This window comes from Myxocyprinus asiaticus, chromosome 23 (assembly GCF_019703515.2).
Source record: "Myxocyprinus asiaticus isolate MX2 ecotype Aquarium Trade chromosome 23, UBuf_Myxa_2, whole genome shotgun sequence".
Classification (NCBI taxonomy): domain Eukaryota; kingdom Metazoa; phylum Chordata; class Actinopteri; order Cypriniformes; family Catostomidae; genus Myxocyprinus; species Myxocyprinus asiaticus.
In genome coordinates, this window is record NC_059366.1 from 37,886,426 (window position 1) to 37,900,529 (window position 14,104).

At 39.6% G+C, this 14,104-nt stretch overlaps 1 protein-coding gene across 1 annotated transcript in view; it reads left to right on the forward strand.

Moving 5' to 3' along the window:
* The window catches only part of LOC127413804 (collagen alpha-1(XIX) chain-like), a 154,188-nt gene that overhangs the window by 78,733 nt on the left and 61,351 nt on the right, over positions 1–14,104 (forward strand). The window contains exons 4-6 of the mRNA XM_051651218.1: positions 5,210–5,272; positions 5,384–5,428; positions 10,400–10,432. The gene's annotated coding sequence lies outside the window, so the exon portion shown is untranslated. The remainder of the gene's footprint in view (positions 1–5,209; positions 5,273–5,383; positions 5,429–10,399; positions 10,433–14,104) is intronic.

Genomic DNA, 14,104 nt, shown 5'->3' on the forward strand with positions numbered 1-14,104 from the left:
TCAGTCGCCTTATGCCAGGCGCGCAGAGCAAGGTAAGTGCTTTGAGGGTCCACTCAGCGCGGCTGCCTTGGGTCAGAGCACCGCTCCCCGACGCAGCACTCCCTGCTTGCCTGGAGTTTGGACACGTGGCTATCGCTTTCCAACCCGTCGCGCTGGCTGGCCAGAACCATCCGACTCTGCTATGCTATTCAATTTGCCAGGCGCCCGCCCTGGTTCCATGGCATTCTCTTCACGTCAGTGAAGGACGAGAGTGCCGCCGTCCTGCGGGCGGAGATCGCAGTCCTCCTACAGAAGGGCACGATAGAGCAAGTCCCTCCAGCCGATGAGAGACAGGGGTTTTACAGCCCTTACTTCATTGTTCCCAAGAAAGGCGGTGGGTTGCGGCCAATTTTGGACCTGCGAGTTCTGAACCGGGCCTTGCACAGACTCCCGTTCAAGAAGCTAACACAAAAGCACATTTCGACGCCCATCTGGCATCAAGATTGGTTCGCGGAGGCAGACCTGAAGGACGCGTACTTTCATGTCTCGATTTTACCTTGACACAGACCCTTCCTACGGTTCGTGTTCAATGGTCGGGCATATCAATACAAGGTCCTCCCCTTCGGCTTGTCCCTGTCCCCTCGCATCTTCACAAAGCTCGCAGAAGCAGCCCTTGCCCCATTAAGGGAAGTGGGCATTCGCATACTCAATTACCTTGACAACTGGCTGATTATAGCGCACTCTCGAGAGTTACTATGTGAACACAGGGACCTAGTGCTCACGCACCTCAGCCGTTTAGGGCTTCGGGTCAACTGGGAAAAGAGCAAGCTCTCCCCAGTTCAGAGCATCTCTTTTTTCGGCATGGAGTTAGACTCAGTGTAAATGATAGCGCGCCTCACATGCGAGCATGCGCAGTCGGTGCTGAACTGCCTGAACTTATCCAGGCGGGAAATGTCGGTCCCACTGAAGTACTTTCAGAGGCTCGTGGGGCATATGGCATCCTCAGCGGCAGTCAAGCTGCTCGGGTTGTTGCATATGAGACCGCTACAGCACTGGCTCCAGACGCGAGTCCCGAGGTACGCATGGTGCCACGGCACACATTGCGTGGCTCTCTTGCATTCCTGCAGGCTGGAGTCCCCATACAGCAAGTGTCCAGGCACATCGTGGTTACGACAGATGCCTCCAAGACAGGCTGGGGCGCCATGTGCAATGGGTATGCAGCTGCTGGCTCCTGGACAGGACCTTGCCTGCGTTGGCACATCAACTGCCTCGAGTTGCTGGCAGTACAGCTCGCCCTGCGGAGGCTATTGCCATTGATCCAGGGCAAGCACGTGTTGGTCCGGATGGATAACACGACGACAGTGGCTTATATAAACCGCCCCCTTGCGGGTTCGAGCACACTCCACAAGGAGTGTGGCATCCTCATGGGAACTGGCCAGTGGCACCTCTCTAGCAGACATCTGTAGAGCAACGGGCTGGGCAACACACAATACCTTTGCGAGATTTTACAATCTCCGGGTTGAGCCGGTTTCGTCCTGTGTTCCTTCAGGTATGAACAGGTAAGTTTCGTTACACGGGGCAGCTGGCCGGGTGTACCACTTGTGTATAGCACCTTTCCCCTCCATGAGGTGAAGCCGTGCGCTCTTCTCTCCCATGCGTGTTCATGACCTGTGAACCCTGGATGTCCTTCCTCCTAGCCCTCTGGCTCACGAATTCAGCGGAGGAATTTGTAGTCGGACCCAGTACGTGTGCTAATGTGCCCTGTATTGGGGTAAGTGCTCCACAGGTCTCGGTTACCTCGGTAACCTCCTGTGATGTATCTTCCGCGGTACGGTCTCCCTTTTTTCGGTAGACCCGCGTCTCCCTTGGCAGAGCCCTCTCTGCCCTGGTCGCTGCGTTTGTAGAGCTCCTCCCCTACAAAGAGCGGGACCTACCGCCGCACCTCTTCCATGTGTGGCCTTAGGCCCATATGACGTATTCGCCACTTTTTTACCTGTGTGGCTTCTGCGGGGTCTTTTCCCCCTGAAAGAATAGGAACGGAAAAGAACGCCTTCCCCTGGCGCGGCCTGCTCCCATACTAGATACGTCTCCTTTCCCCCTCTGGGTTGTTGGGAATTACATGACGTTTTGGGGCGTCTGGGGAGGCCACGTGCAGTCCGAGTGCATCTGTTCCTACGCTCACAGTACCTTGTCTACACCTGCATCGGCAGTTCACGTAACACAGTTCAGCCATTGACAGAAGTGATTGACAGAAGGGGAACGTCTCGGTTACTGTCGTAACCTCCGTTCCCTGATGGAGGGAACGAGACGTTGTGTCCCTCTTGCCACAGGCTGAACTACACCACTGTGGCCGGGACCGTGTCTCGGCTCCTCAGTGCAAAAACCTGAATGAATCTGCATTCCAGCCTCCCTTTTATACCCGTATGTCAGGGGGAGTGGCATGCAAATTCTACCCGCCAATTCTCATTGGCCTTTTCTCAAAGATCTGAAGGTGTCCCGGGCTCTCAAGGTTGACCCCTAGTGTCACTACATCGGCATAACGTCTCATTCCCTCCATCAGGGAACAGAGGTTATGACAGTAACAGAGATGTTTTTTCCCCATTTAAATAGTATGTATAAAATGCCCCAACTACCTGACAAATACCACTGCAGTAGGTGTCATGAGGAATTGCAACTGTTTCTATGACAGCCTTTGGCTTGGTAAACTGCAAAAAAACAAAACAAATAGTGATCTAATTCAATAGCTAAGTCTAACGAGAGTTAGCAAGATGGAAAGATACAGCAGCTTTAACAAAACACATATACTGTACATGTGTGTATGTATGTTGTTAGAAAGGGACAATTGGACTCAATCTACTCAATTATTTCTAAAGTCTGTTGATACATTATTGTTGTAACATTTATAAACAGCCTCATCAAATCAAGCTAATCATGTTGTGATCAAGTAAATTAACTTACATGTGCAAGGATCATGTTTTATATTAAAGGGTCCTCTTGGTATCAGTGGAGCACAGACCCTGTGGCTTTGCATTTGAAGGCAGCGTGTAGCATACAGCATCATTGCCATGTGTTAAATTTGATCCTCTTTTGTAACTTTAATAGGACCAAAAATGCCTTAGAATCTGCTGTTCTTGTACAGCCCATTGGGAAAATGTAACACAAACATTTTAAGGCAGCCAGTCAGAAAGGTAGTAGGGTTTTTATTACTTTATTTTTTTATTTTTTTTATCAAAAAATATGGCCAACAGGATATGATCAAAGAAGGCAAAAAGGAATCTGCACACCTGGCCATAAAATTTGTAACAACAACAAAAAAACAAAACAAAAAAAAGACAAAATGAGGTTCAAAGTCCAAGATCCATTGAGAAAAATATTGTACTGAAGATTTGCCATGTATAGTATCAAAAAGTGTACAAATGTGCACAAACAAAAAAGTTAATATGTGCACAAAGAAAAAATAGATTTATTTTTCTTTGTGCACATAAGGTCTCGTCCCCCTAAATCATAAATAATACCTGTCACAAAACAACAGCAAGTAGCAAATCGTGGTTCACGGCTGTGATGAAAACCAAAGCCTTTTTGGCTGTTGAAGAAACAACCTGGTCACATAGAATAACATAATACCTACAGTACATTTTTGCAAAATTATTTTTATGTGGCTCAGTGTACACATCGCAGCACTTTCTGGTGAAAAGAACACTAGATGCGAGTAAAACGGCAGATTGTTTGTTCATAAACACTTATTTTTGCCCTGTTCCTCACACAGTGCTAACTAATGACATCTAAACACTTTTACTAGTGCATGACTTGTAAAGCGATACATTTTAACATTTGCAATATAAAACTAACTACATCTACTGGTAGACCATTGCAGTTACAAGTCCTGAAGAACATGCAAGTTGACACATGAGCCAAATGTCTCCAAGAAGCACCAAAAAATTAAGTCATACGGTATTTGCTTTTGTGACAATTTTGATTTAAGGTTTAGGGTAGGAATGTAGGTTTTGTTTTTTTAAAACTTGATAGAGCATTACTTTAAAAAACTCAATGCGATACGTGTAAGGAACCATGCAGTATCATTTTGCTAAATTTTGCATGAGATCTGACTGTAACAAAAGATGAGCCCTTCAATATGATCAGGAAGTTGATTGCCCCAACTTCCTGTTTCAATAGAAAATGTCAACACAGGTTGGAAAACAGCACTCTTCAAGACATTTAATAGGGATTTTAAGAGCATGATACTCCAAAAGTAACATTGGTACGTAACACGGATCTGTTACGTACCACAGTGGAAAAGGAAACCTTAAAGGTGCTAGCTGGCCCGGATCGGCACGGAACTGTACGGTTTTGCAATGAGAACTGTTCGGCCCGATGGTGGAAAAGCAGCTAATGCTTCCATGTCAAGCTGGATACGTCACTCAAACAGAGCTATTTTGTAAAGTGCTTTTTGGGTAAATCAACCAACTAAAGGCTTACTAATAGTTTTCTCTGCATATCAAGATGGAATGGGAGGAAATATTGTAACATGGCAAAAAAAATATTCATACAGTGTCTTTAAGGTTCTGTATACAGTAACAGAAATGCTGACATGACATTCCCAACAGCAATGAAGTATTTTAACTTATTAGCAAGACATACTTAATTCTTAGGTGTTCCTGACAAATGACAATGCACATCCAGGATTAGTGTTCTACTATAGATCAGATTCTCAGTAATTAAATAGTGAGAACAGAGATCATACAACAGCATTGCCAAATGCATATAATCAATTAGAAGTCCTTCATATGTTTACATCACTAAACCATGAATCTAATGTAATGGAGTATTGAAAACCAAAGATGGTTTCTTGACTCAGTAAATGCAGAGCCAAATTACTCACTGTTTCGTCTGTCAATAAAAAACATGCAAACTTTGCACTGTCTTCAGAGGAGAGTGTCTCAATATGGAAGCAAGGTGAGAGACAGGATTTCATCTTCAGTTAGAAAGTGCCATCTATTGGCTGATAAATTCCAGAACTGCTGTCTTTGTGCCATGATGTATTAACAGGAGTTACAGAACATTGATTTAATGTTCAGTGCCTGGAATTTAGTTGCACTCTGCAGTGTGTTATGTATGCAATCATGGGCAGGTTTGGATACGTATAGAGGGTTGGTCGATATGCTATATTGTCTGTATAGTATGTGTGGATTGTACATTGTGTATTTGATTGTGTGTGATTGTTGTTGTTCAGGGTGAGAAGGGTGACCTGGGTGTCGCAGGAGTTGAAGGCCAGAAGGGCGAGAGAGGGGATCCTGTATGTATTGCCTCATGCTCAGAGCTCTATATTCTATCACGGACAAAAACATATTTTTTTGATTTTGTTTACCTTGTGATAGTCTGTGAACTCTGTTTTTTAACCCCACAGGGTTTGCCTGGCCAGCAGGGAGCCATTGGAATAAAAGGGCAAAAGGTGTGTAATGTATGCTTTAGATGTTAGTTCTGTATGTGCTTGCTGGGAGTAGCAGTCTTGTCCAATAAATCCTAGTCTAGCATTGCCATCGACATAAAGTCTGGCCCAGTTTGCTGCTAATTCTGGCCTAAAACCGCCCACTTAAGGGGCTTCCACGTGACTCGTGTTGGGGCGTCAATGCACCACTCAGTGCCAGCGTCTAGCGCTGCTTTGCCCTTCACATGACATGCATTGCAGATAATGCTATGGAGGGGCGCTATTATGAGTTTCCCACGCAAGAAAACAGAAAATGTGCACAGTAAACAATGTAAAAATGAATTCAAACTTAGAAGAGATAATTCATGGCAATTGCTTTGATACATTAATTCATTGCACAAAGTAATAAGAGGACTCGTTTATGTTAAGATCTTAGGATGTGCTTGGTAAATTGAAAATAATTCAAGAACTAGTGCCTCTGAATGCTCAGAAAAAGGTCAATATGAATGAATAAAAAAATAAAAAGACATTCAATAACTTTGACAGTTTGAAATATTTCTTGTTGCTTTGTACTCTAAAAGACATTATAGTGAGGAAAAAATGTGTGTGAAAATCACTGTCAATGCAAAGATGTCAGACTTTGAATATATGCAAATTGCTTGGTAATGAAGTCAAGTAATTTTTATTTGTATAGCACTTTTCACAAAACACATTGTTTCAAAGCAGCGTTACAAAGAATGATGCTGTAATGTTTGTAATGTCTAATGCTCCCCATTGAGCAATTTAAATGAAAATGAAAAACGAGATTTAAAATCATGCCTAAAAAATTATTTTCCTTTAGGTCGCCAGTGAGCTAGCCAAAGGCACCTGTGGCAAGGAAAACAAAACTCCATAAGATGTTAGTTAATAGAGAGAAAAGAAAAAAAAAACTTGGGAGAAACCAGGCTCAGCTGGGGAGCCAGTTTCCCTCTGGCTATACAGCATGAATATAATGCATAGATTAGCTATCTATGTGTAAAACAAGTCATGTATTAATTAAGTTAACTGAGTAGATGCTGGTGGGCAATGTTTAAAACCTAAGGATATTGATTGAACTGTAAGATTAATGATTACCGGTAAGTGTCTTTGAAGTCCATGCCGAAATGGCTGATGCTTTGAAAGGTCAGTGGCAATGGGGTCAAAGTTAAAATAATTGTAACTCTCACAGTTCTTGATTACAGTTGTCGTTTAGTGGTGGAAAGGCAGTTAATGTATTAACCCTCATGTTGTGTTCCGGTCATTTTGACCCAAGGAGGATTTTCTTTTGCCTTAAAATGCTAGTTAATGTTATCCTATTGGACTAAAACTTTCTGAATTTGCTCACACAGGGTATCACAACTTCCCAAATTTGTTTTGATATTTTTTTTACATTTTTGGATTTCTTTTTCACCTTGTTACATTTTTGGTGTTCCTGGTCAAAAATGACTAGTTTATAAAAATTGCTTCATTATGCTATATTATCACCAAATATTGGATCAGATCTTTTTGCCAACTTGTTTTCTTTCAATTAGCACAGGTTTTGTATTTCTGTTTGGAATTTATTGATCGTAGGCCTCATTGAACTTATAAAACATGAAAACATTGTACTATATATCACACTAGTGTGCTTTAATGTTTAACCAGGAAGTTTGTTTTGAAATACTTTTATTTTGTACAAAATGGCACAAAGTCACACTTTAAGAGAAAAATGTTGTGTTCAGGAGCATGTTCATCATGTTTATGTTCACATAGAGTATGTGCATGTGTGCTTGCAAATATAAAGGCCTCGGACCTGTGCACACAAACATACACACACACACACATGCGCACGCACACACAAACACACACATTCTCACGTACACACACAAATTCTTTTGAGTATTACATGCTTTCTTTTTCACAGATACGAACTTTATCCTACCCTGAACTGCATCCAACATCCATTCATCCATCCAACATTACCACACACACACACACACACACACACACACACACAAACACACACATGCTCACATACACGCACAAACTCTTTGTGTGTTACATGCTTTCTTACATGTTCATGTTCACATATGTGCAGGGTTGGGGAGTAACGGAATACATGTAACGGGAATACGTATTTAAAATACTAAATATAAGTAACTGTATTCCACTACAGTTACAATTTAAATCATTGGTAATTAGAATACAGTTACATTCAAAAAGTATTTTGATTACTGAAGAGATTACTTTGCATTTTATTTTCATTTGTTTCATTTAATATTTAGTCCTTTCAGATGGAAAACATTTATACATATAATTGATGTGATCCAAAGTGCATTTGAACAGCGGTGAAACACTTTCTTTTGATGTGTTACATTCATACGAGCAGACAGAGAAGTAAGTTTGAAGTAAGTTTGGAGCAGAAGAAATAGAAATAAACCTTGTGTATATTGTCAGCTTTATGCTAAGTTAAAATGCTATTTCTAGCCATTTTACATGCACGTGTTACCAGGCACGATCATAATTCTTTATCAAGAAAATTCACGTTAGATCATAATTTCTTTTTTTCTAATAAGACCTTTGATATTAGGGCAAAAATTATATTCTTGATAATAATTTTTGTATTGTTTTCTTGTAAAAATATCTAAAAATCCTTAAAACAAGATCAGTGTTATTTATCTTGTTTTAGAAACAACACTGCATAAGATATTTAGGTTTTTCAGAGAATGTATTTTTAAGATGTGTATTTTGTCTTAATGTACTAGCAGAGTTTTTATAGTCAAAACAAGTGAAAAAATCTACCAGTGCTGAAGAAGTAATCCAAAGTATTTTGCATACGTTACTGACTTGAGTAATCTAACGGAATACATTACAAATTACATTTTACAGCATGTATTCTGTAATCTGTAGTGGAATACATTTTAAAAGTAACCCTCCCAACCCTGCATATGTGCATGTGTGCTTGCAAACATAAAGGCCTCGGATCTGTGCACGCGCACATACACATACACACACACACACACATGCATGCACACACCAACACACACATGCTCACATACACTCCCAAACTCTTTGAGTATTACATGCTTTCTTACATGTTCGTGTTCACATATGTGCATGTGTGCTTGCAAACATAAAGGCCTCGGATTTGTGCATGCGCACATACACATATACACACACATGCACACATGTGCGTGCACACACGCACATGAACACACACATGCTCACGTTCACACGCAAACTCTTTGAGTATTACATGCTTTCTTACATGTTGGTGTTCACATATGTGCATGTGTGCTTGCAAACATAAAGGCCTCAGATCTGTGCATGCACACATACACCTACATATGCACACTAACACACACTCACACACACACATGCATGCACATGAACACACACATACTCACGTACATGCACAAACTCTTTTGAGTTTTACATGCTTTTTTCACAGAGGTGAACTTTATCCTACCCTGAACTGCATCCAACATCCATTCATCCATCCAACATTACCACACACACACACACACACACCCACGCGCACACACACACACACACACACACACACACACACACACCAGAACTGTCTTTGCCCCACAGTGACCCCTCTCCAATAGAATCAATATAATTGTGTTATTCCCAGTCAAAGATGACCGGCCATTGAAAATGAATGGGAAAGATCACAAAAAACTGGACTTTTATTTTGAAATGCTTTTATTTTCTGAAAAAGGGCACAAAGTAACACTTGTGATGTTCCCTGTCAAATCTGACCAATGTGACAAAGAAAACTGGCCTAAGCCTATTTACACATTAACATTGTCATATAAAGAACATTTCATGGAAAAAAAAAACAACACTGTTCATATATCTGTTATATTTTATAATCAACAACAAACCAAATCAACGAACACCTGGTGGTTTTGTGTGTTCATGCACATGACTGACAATAGCTTTTTGCATGTGCCTTGCAAATGTGTGCTCTGCATTTGAAACACACAATGCTTGATGAAAGAGATCATCAAAGAAAGATACTATTAGAGAGGGGTCACTGTGGGGCAAGTTCTGGTGTGTGCACGTGCGTGCGCGTGTTTGTGTGGTAATATTGGATGGATGAATGGACGTTGGATCCAGTTCAGGGTATGATAAAATTTAATCTCTGTGAAAAAGAAAGCATGTAATTCTCAAAAGAGTTTGTGTGTGTACGTGAGCAGTGTGTGTTTGTGTGCGCGTGTGCATATGTGTGTGTGTGTGTGTGTGTGTTATTGTGCATTTGTATGTGTATGTGCATGTGCACAGGTGCGAGGTCCTTATGTTTGCAAGCACACATGCACATATGTGAACATGAACATGATGAACATGCTCCTGAACACTCAGTTTTTCTCTCATTTTGATCTCCCTCATTTATTTTCAATGGCCAGTCATTTTTGAACAGGAACACCACAAGTGTGACTTTGTGCCATTTTGTACAAAATAAAAGCATTTCAAAACAAACTTCCTGGTTAAACATTAAAGCACACTAGTGTGATAAATATTACAGAATGATTTCATATTTTGTTTAATATTGCCAAAATTATCCACTAAAAATGCTTTTTTCACTCAAAAACGGAGGTGCATAAGCTCAGGTCAATGAGGCCTACGATCAATAAGTTTAAAAAAGAAATACAAAACCTGTGCTAATTGAAAGAAAACATGTTATTATAAACCAATATTTGGTGATAATATAGCATAACAAGAGATTTATAAGCAATTATTAATAGGCTGGTCATTTTTGACCAGGAACACCAAATTAGGTAAAAAAAAAAAATCAACACAGCACAAGGGTTAATAGATGTTTTTAGATGTTTCTTAAAGATTGCAAGAGAATGGATTTGCTTGGGTGGAGCCAATTCAAGCCAATTCGAACAGATTGAGTGCAGTCTGTTAGCATCTAAGACTAAATAAATGGCACCTGTGGTTCACTGATTCAATGTTCTTTGTGTGTCTGTATAATTATTCCTTTAGGGTGAAGAAGGACTCCGAGGACTGCCAGGCCCTGTGAGTACTTTACAGGTTTTGATCAAGTTCTGACACTTGCAGACCTATCACACACAGAGTATCACTCATCAGACAACACATATTAAAAGCAATAGTTCTCCCAAAAGATACAAATTCTGTAATTATTTGCTCACCCTAATATCACCAAAAAACCCATATGCTGTTGTTATTTTACGGAACACAAAAGAGAATTTGAAGTCTTCATGCAGTTCTTTTCCATATGATGCCAGGTAATAATGACTCCAAAGCAAATGAAATGTCTATCAAGCTTACATATATATATATATATATATATATATATATATATATATATATATATATATATATATATATATATATAATGAACAGACTGGATTTTAAGTCATTATTCACTGAAATTCTTTCCCTCATTTGTAACTTTCAAATAATTTTTTCAGGTGACAGGTGAGGGAAAACATTTCTGTGAAAACTTACATTTTGACAAGTGGTGGTTTGGTCATTTTGAACTGTCCTTATATGGAAAAGAGCTATGTGAAGATTCTTCTAAAAATCTCCTTTTGTATTCCACAGAAAAATAACAACATACGTTTTTGGGTTAACTATTCCTTTAAATAGAGGGAATTTAAAGGGAAAAATTAAAGGTGCTCTCTGTATTTTTTTCCTTATTAAAAAAGTTTTACTCCTAAAGAAATGAATTGTAATATTAAAATACAGTACATGTATAAAATCATAATCTCTCACATGAGATGAAGACTCATATCATTCACCTTATAATAGCTGTTTTATTCTATATGGAGAGGGTCCCCTCATGGAGGTTGCCATGTTAGAACCACATGACCAGCCAAATACAACTCGTTTTATCTCAGTAACCAGCCTGATATTGGACACTTGCACTCATGACTTAAGGTAATCATAGCTGACTGTGAATAGTGAATTTCTATAATGGCATCTGAAACTGAAAACGAAAGATTTTGACTGATGGTTCATCCAGGCCACTAGGTGTCAGTGTAAGTCCATAACAACACACATAAAAAATTACTGAGTGCACCTTTAAAGTTTGTGATGTACATATGTGACTTTATTTAATGTCGAGAGACTATGCTTTGGGATCATACTAACGTCACCAGGCCCTCTGGGCTGCATCGTTTTCCTCTTATGCTCCTTTCATTACTGGCCTTCTATGCACCTTCCGTATCCAAACTGGATGTTGTAACATTCAGTGAACATGGGGTCTGCCTAATTATTTTTTTATTTCTTGTTCGTTCCACGTTTTGTGTGTCAAAGTTGAAGTTAAACTGTGTCATTTCTGTGCCATCAAGTGGAATTGCAAAAATAATGACTGTCCTGAAGACTCCCATCTGCCATTGGTCATACAAACTGATAGTCCTGCTCCAAACTCGCTGTGTCAGGTGGTCGAGATGCTCAAACAGCACAGAGACACAGTGTGTACAGTTTTCGGGGAAATCAACCTACTGATGGTTTACTACTAGTTGTCTCTGCATACCAAGCTTGGATAGGAGAAAGTATTTTAACATCGTAAAAGTTACACTCATCAGCTTTAACTATCAGAAACGACTTTTGTCCTATGTCAATGCAGCACTACGTATTGGACAAGTTCATAGGCTTCATCTCTGATGGGTTGATTGGTCACTAATATACTTATAAGAAAACTTACAAGCCTCAGGAAGCTGGCAGCTATTTGGTTGCTCTTAACAAGAAATTTGCAAGCTTGGGAACAGCATTGCTGGTGTCAATTAAATAAAAAAAGGGAGATGAAAGGTGCGATTTGACAGCAGGGCAAAAAATCAATTGATTCTGCCTGCTGTGTGAATCTAGACCTAAATGGGTAAAGCCAGGGCACTACAGCCCTTGTAAACCAATTTACAAAGATTCAAAGATTACAAAGAAGCTGCTCTTGTTCTAAAATGGTAATTACAATGATGAGTGACTTAAATATAAATTGGCTTTTAAGAGTTTGATTGTCCTCTCATGGTTTAATCTTTGGTTTGTAATTTGATTTTAGCTGGTTCTGAATGGAGCGTGTTGTTTAGCGGTAGTCCTCTTTTAATTAGGGATGTTTAATTAATGGCTTTTTTTTTCGTCGAAGGAAAAGATCTTTGAACATCTGTAACCTAAATCCCATTTCAAGGTTTTAATTACATTCTAGCTCAACATTAAAAGGCAATTCGCTTTTTTTCTCATATCAAACCAGAGCAAGTGAATGTACAGTTGTGCTCAGCTGACAAACAATGGTACATAGTTCATTGAAAAATAACATAACATCTAAAGCTCTGTTCCAAACCTTGCGGGCTGCCTACCTAGACAGCATTTTAAGGCATCATAGTCACTCTCCAGATGTGAAGGCTGTTCCAAAACGTATAGGCAACAAAATTATGCTGCCTTCTAAGATACTTCGTTTTGGACAAATTCTAAGGCATAATGGCACATATCTGCACTGCAGCAAGCTCAGAGAGGAAAATAGTAATTATAAATATACTTGGATTTCATTCAGTACCAAAAAGTATTTATAATTGTTTTTAATAATAATAAAACAAATACTTTTTGACCCTGATACAGCATGTGTGCAATGAATTTCTGTGCTTATTAGAGTATTGTATTGTATTGTATTGTTTCATTATTAGCTTAGCAACATGCTATCATCAAACTCTGTAGAAAACAATTGTGAGTTGAGTCCCCCATGCACTTCACATGAGGGTATTGTTTGTATTCCGTTCTGTGTTGCTACCTATGAAGAGCAACCCATACCACTTACTTGTAAGGTTCCATTTCAGTTAAGATGCTGCCTTAGAGGGTTGCTGCCTATGTAGGCAGTATACAGTAAGGCAGCTCACTAGGCTTTTAGAGCAGAGCTTATATTTATTACTTGCTCTTAGGGGCCGTTCACACATTTAAAAAACAGCTAGACGCAGTGCCGTGGAATCAAATAGAATGCAGGGGTCTCAATATTTTTTTTTTTTTTTAAGTTGAACTTCTTTTAACTTTGCACAGCATATTAAAAATGCAGTGCATGGTGTGAGACACTAAAAAACAGAGAGATATGTTGCAGTAGTCAAAGACGTCCATCTAGTGCATGTTTACAAAGACCAACAATTAAAAAATAGCATGGACGAAATGCATCGATAGGTGTTTACCAATCATCAGGTGTTCATACTTGGGTCAAAAATGTTTGCCTTTGGTTGCACTGTTTTTTTTTTTTTTTCAGGGTTTTTTTTTTCTGAAGAAAGTATGATCTAGATGGACTTCTTTGACACGTCTCGCTGTTTTTTTAGCATCTTGTTAAAGAGTGCTGCATTTTTAAGACGCAGCGTCAAGTTTAAAAACTTCAAATTTTAAAAACGCATCTTGAAACACCTGGATTCTGTTTCATTCATTGCGCTCTAACTTTTTTTAAATGCCCTGTATGCAGAACAATGAATAAATGTACAAAACAAGCACATTCTACATCCTCTAAACCAACCTTTTCTTGAAGTTACAGTACATCAGACCTCCTGTTGTTTCATCTTTATTCATTAACTTCAGTTATTTTTCCAGTGCATGAAACACAGTAAAAGACTTGATGGGTACATCCTTCAAAACAAGCTATCCTTCATCTTTGACTGAGAGCCATCAGTATGATTGTGCCATTAAACCTGCTGAGCACTGGTAGTAAATGAATAAATGGAAAGCCATAAC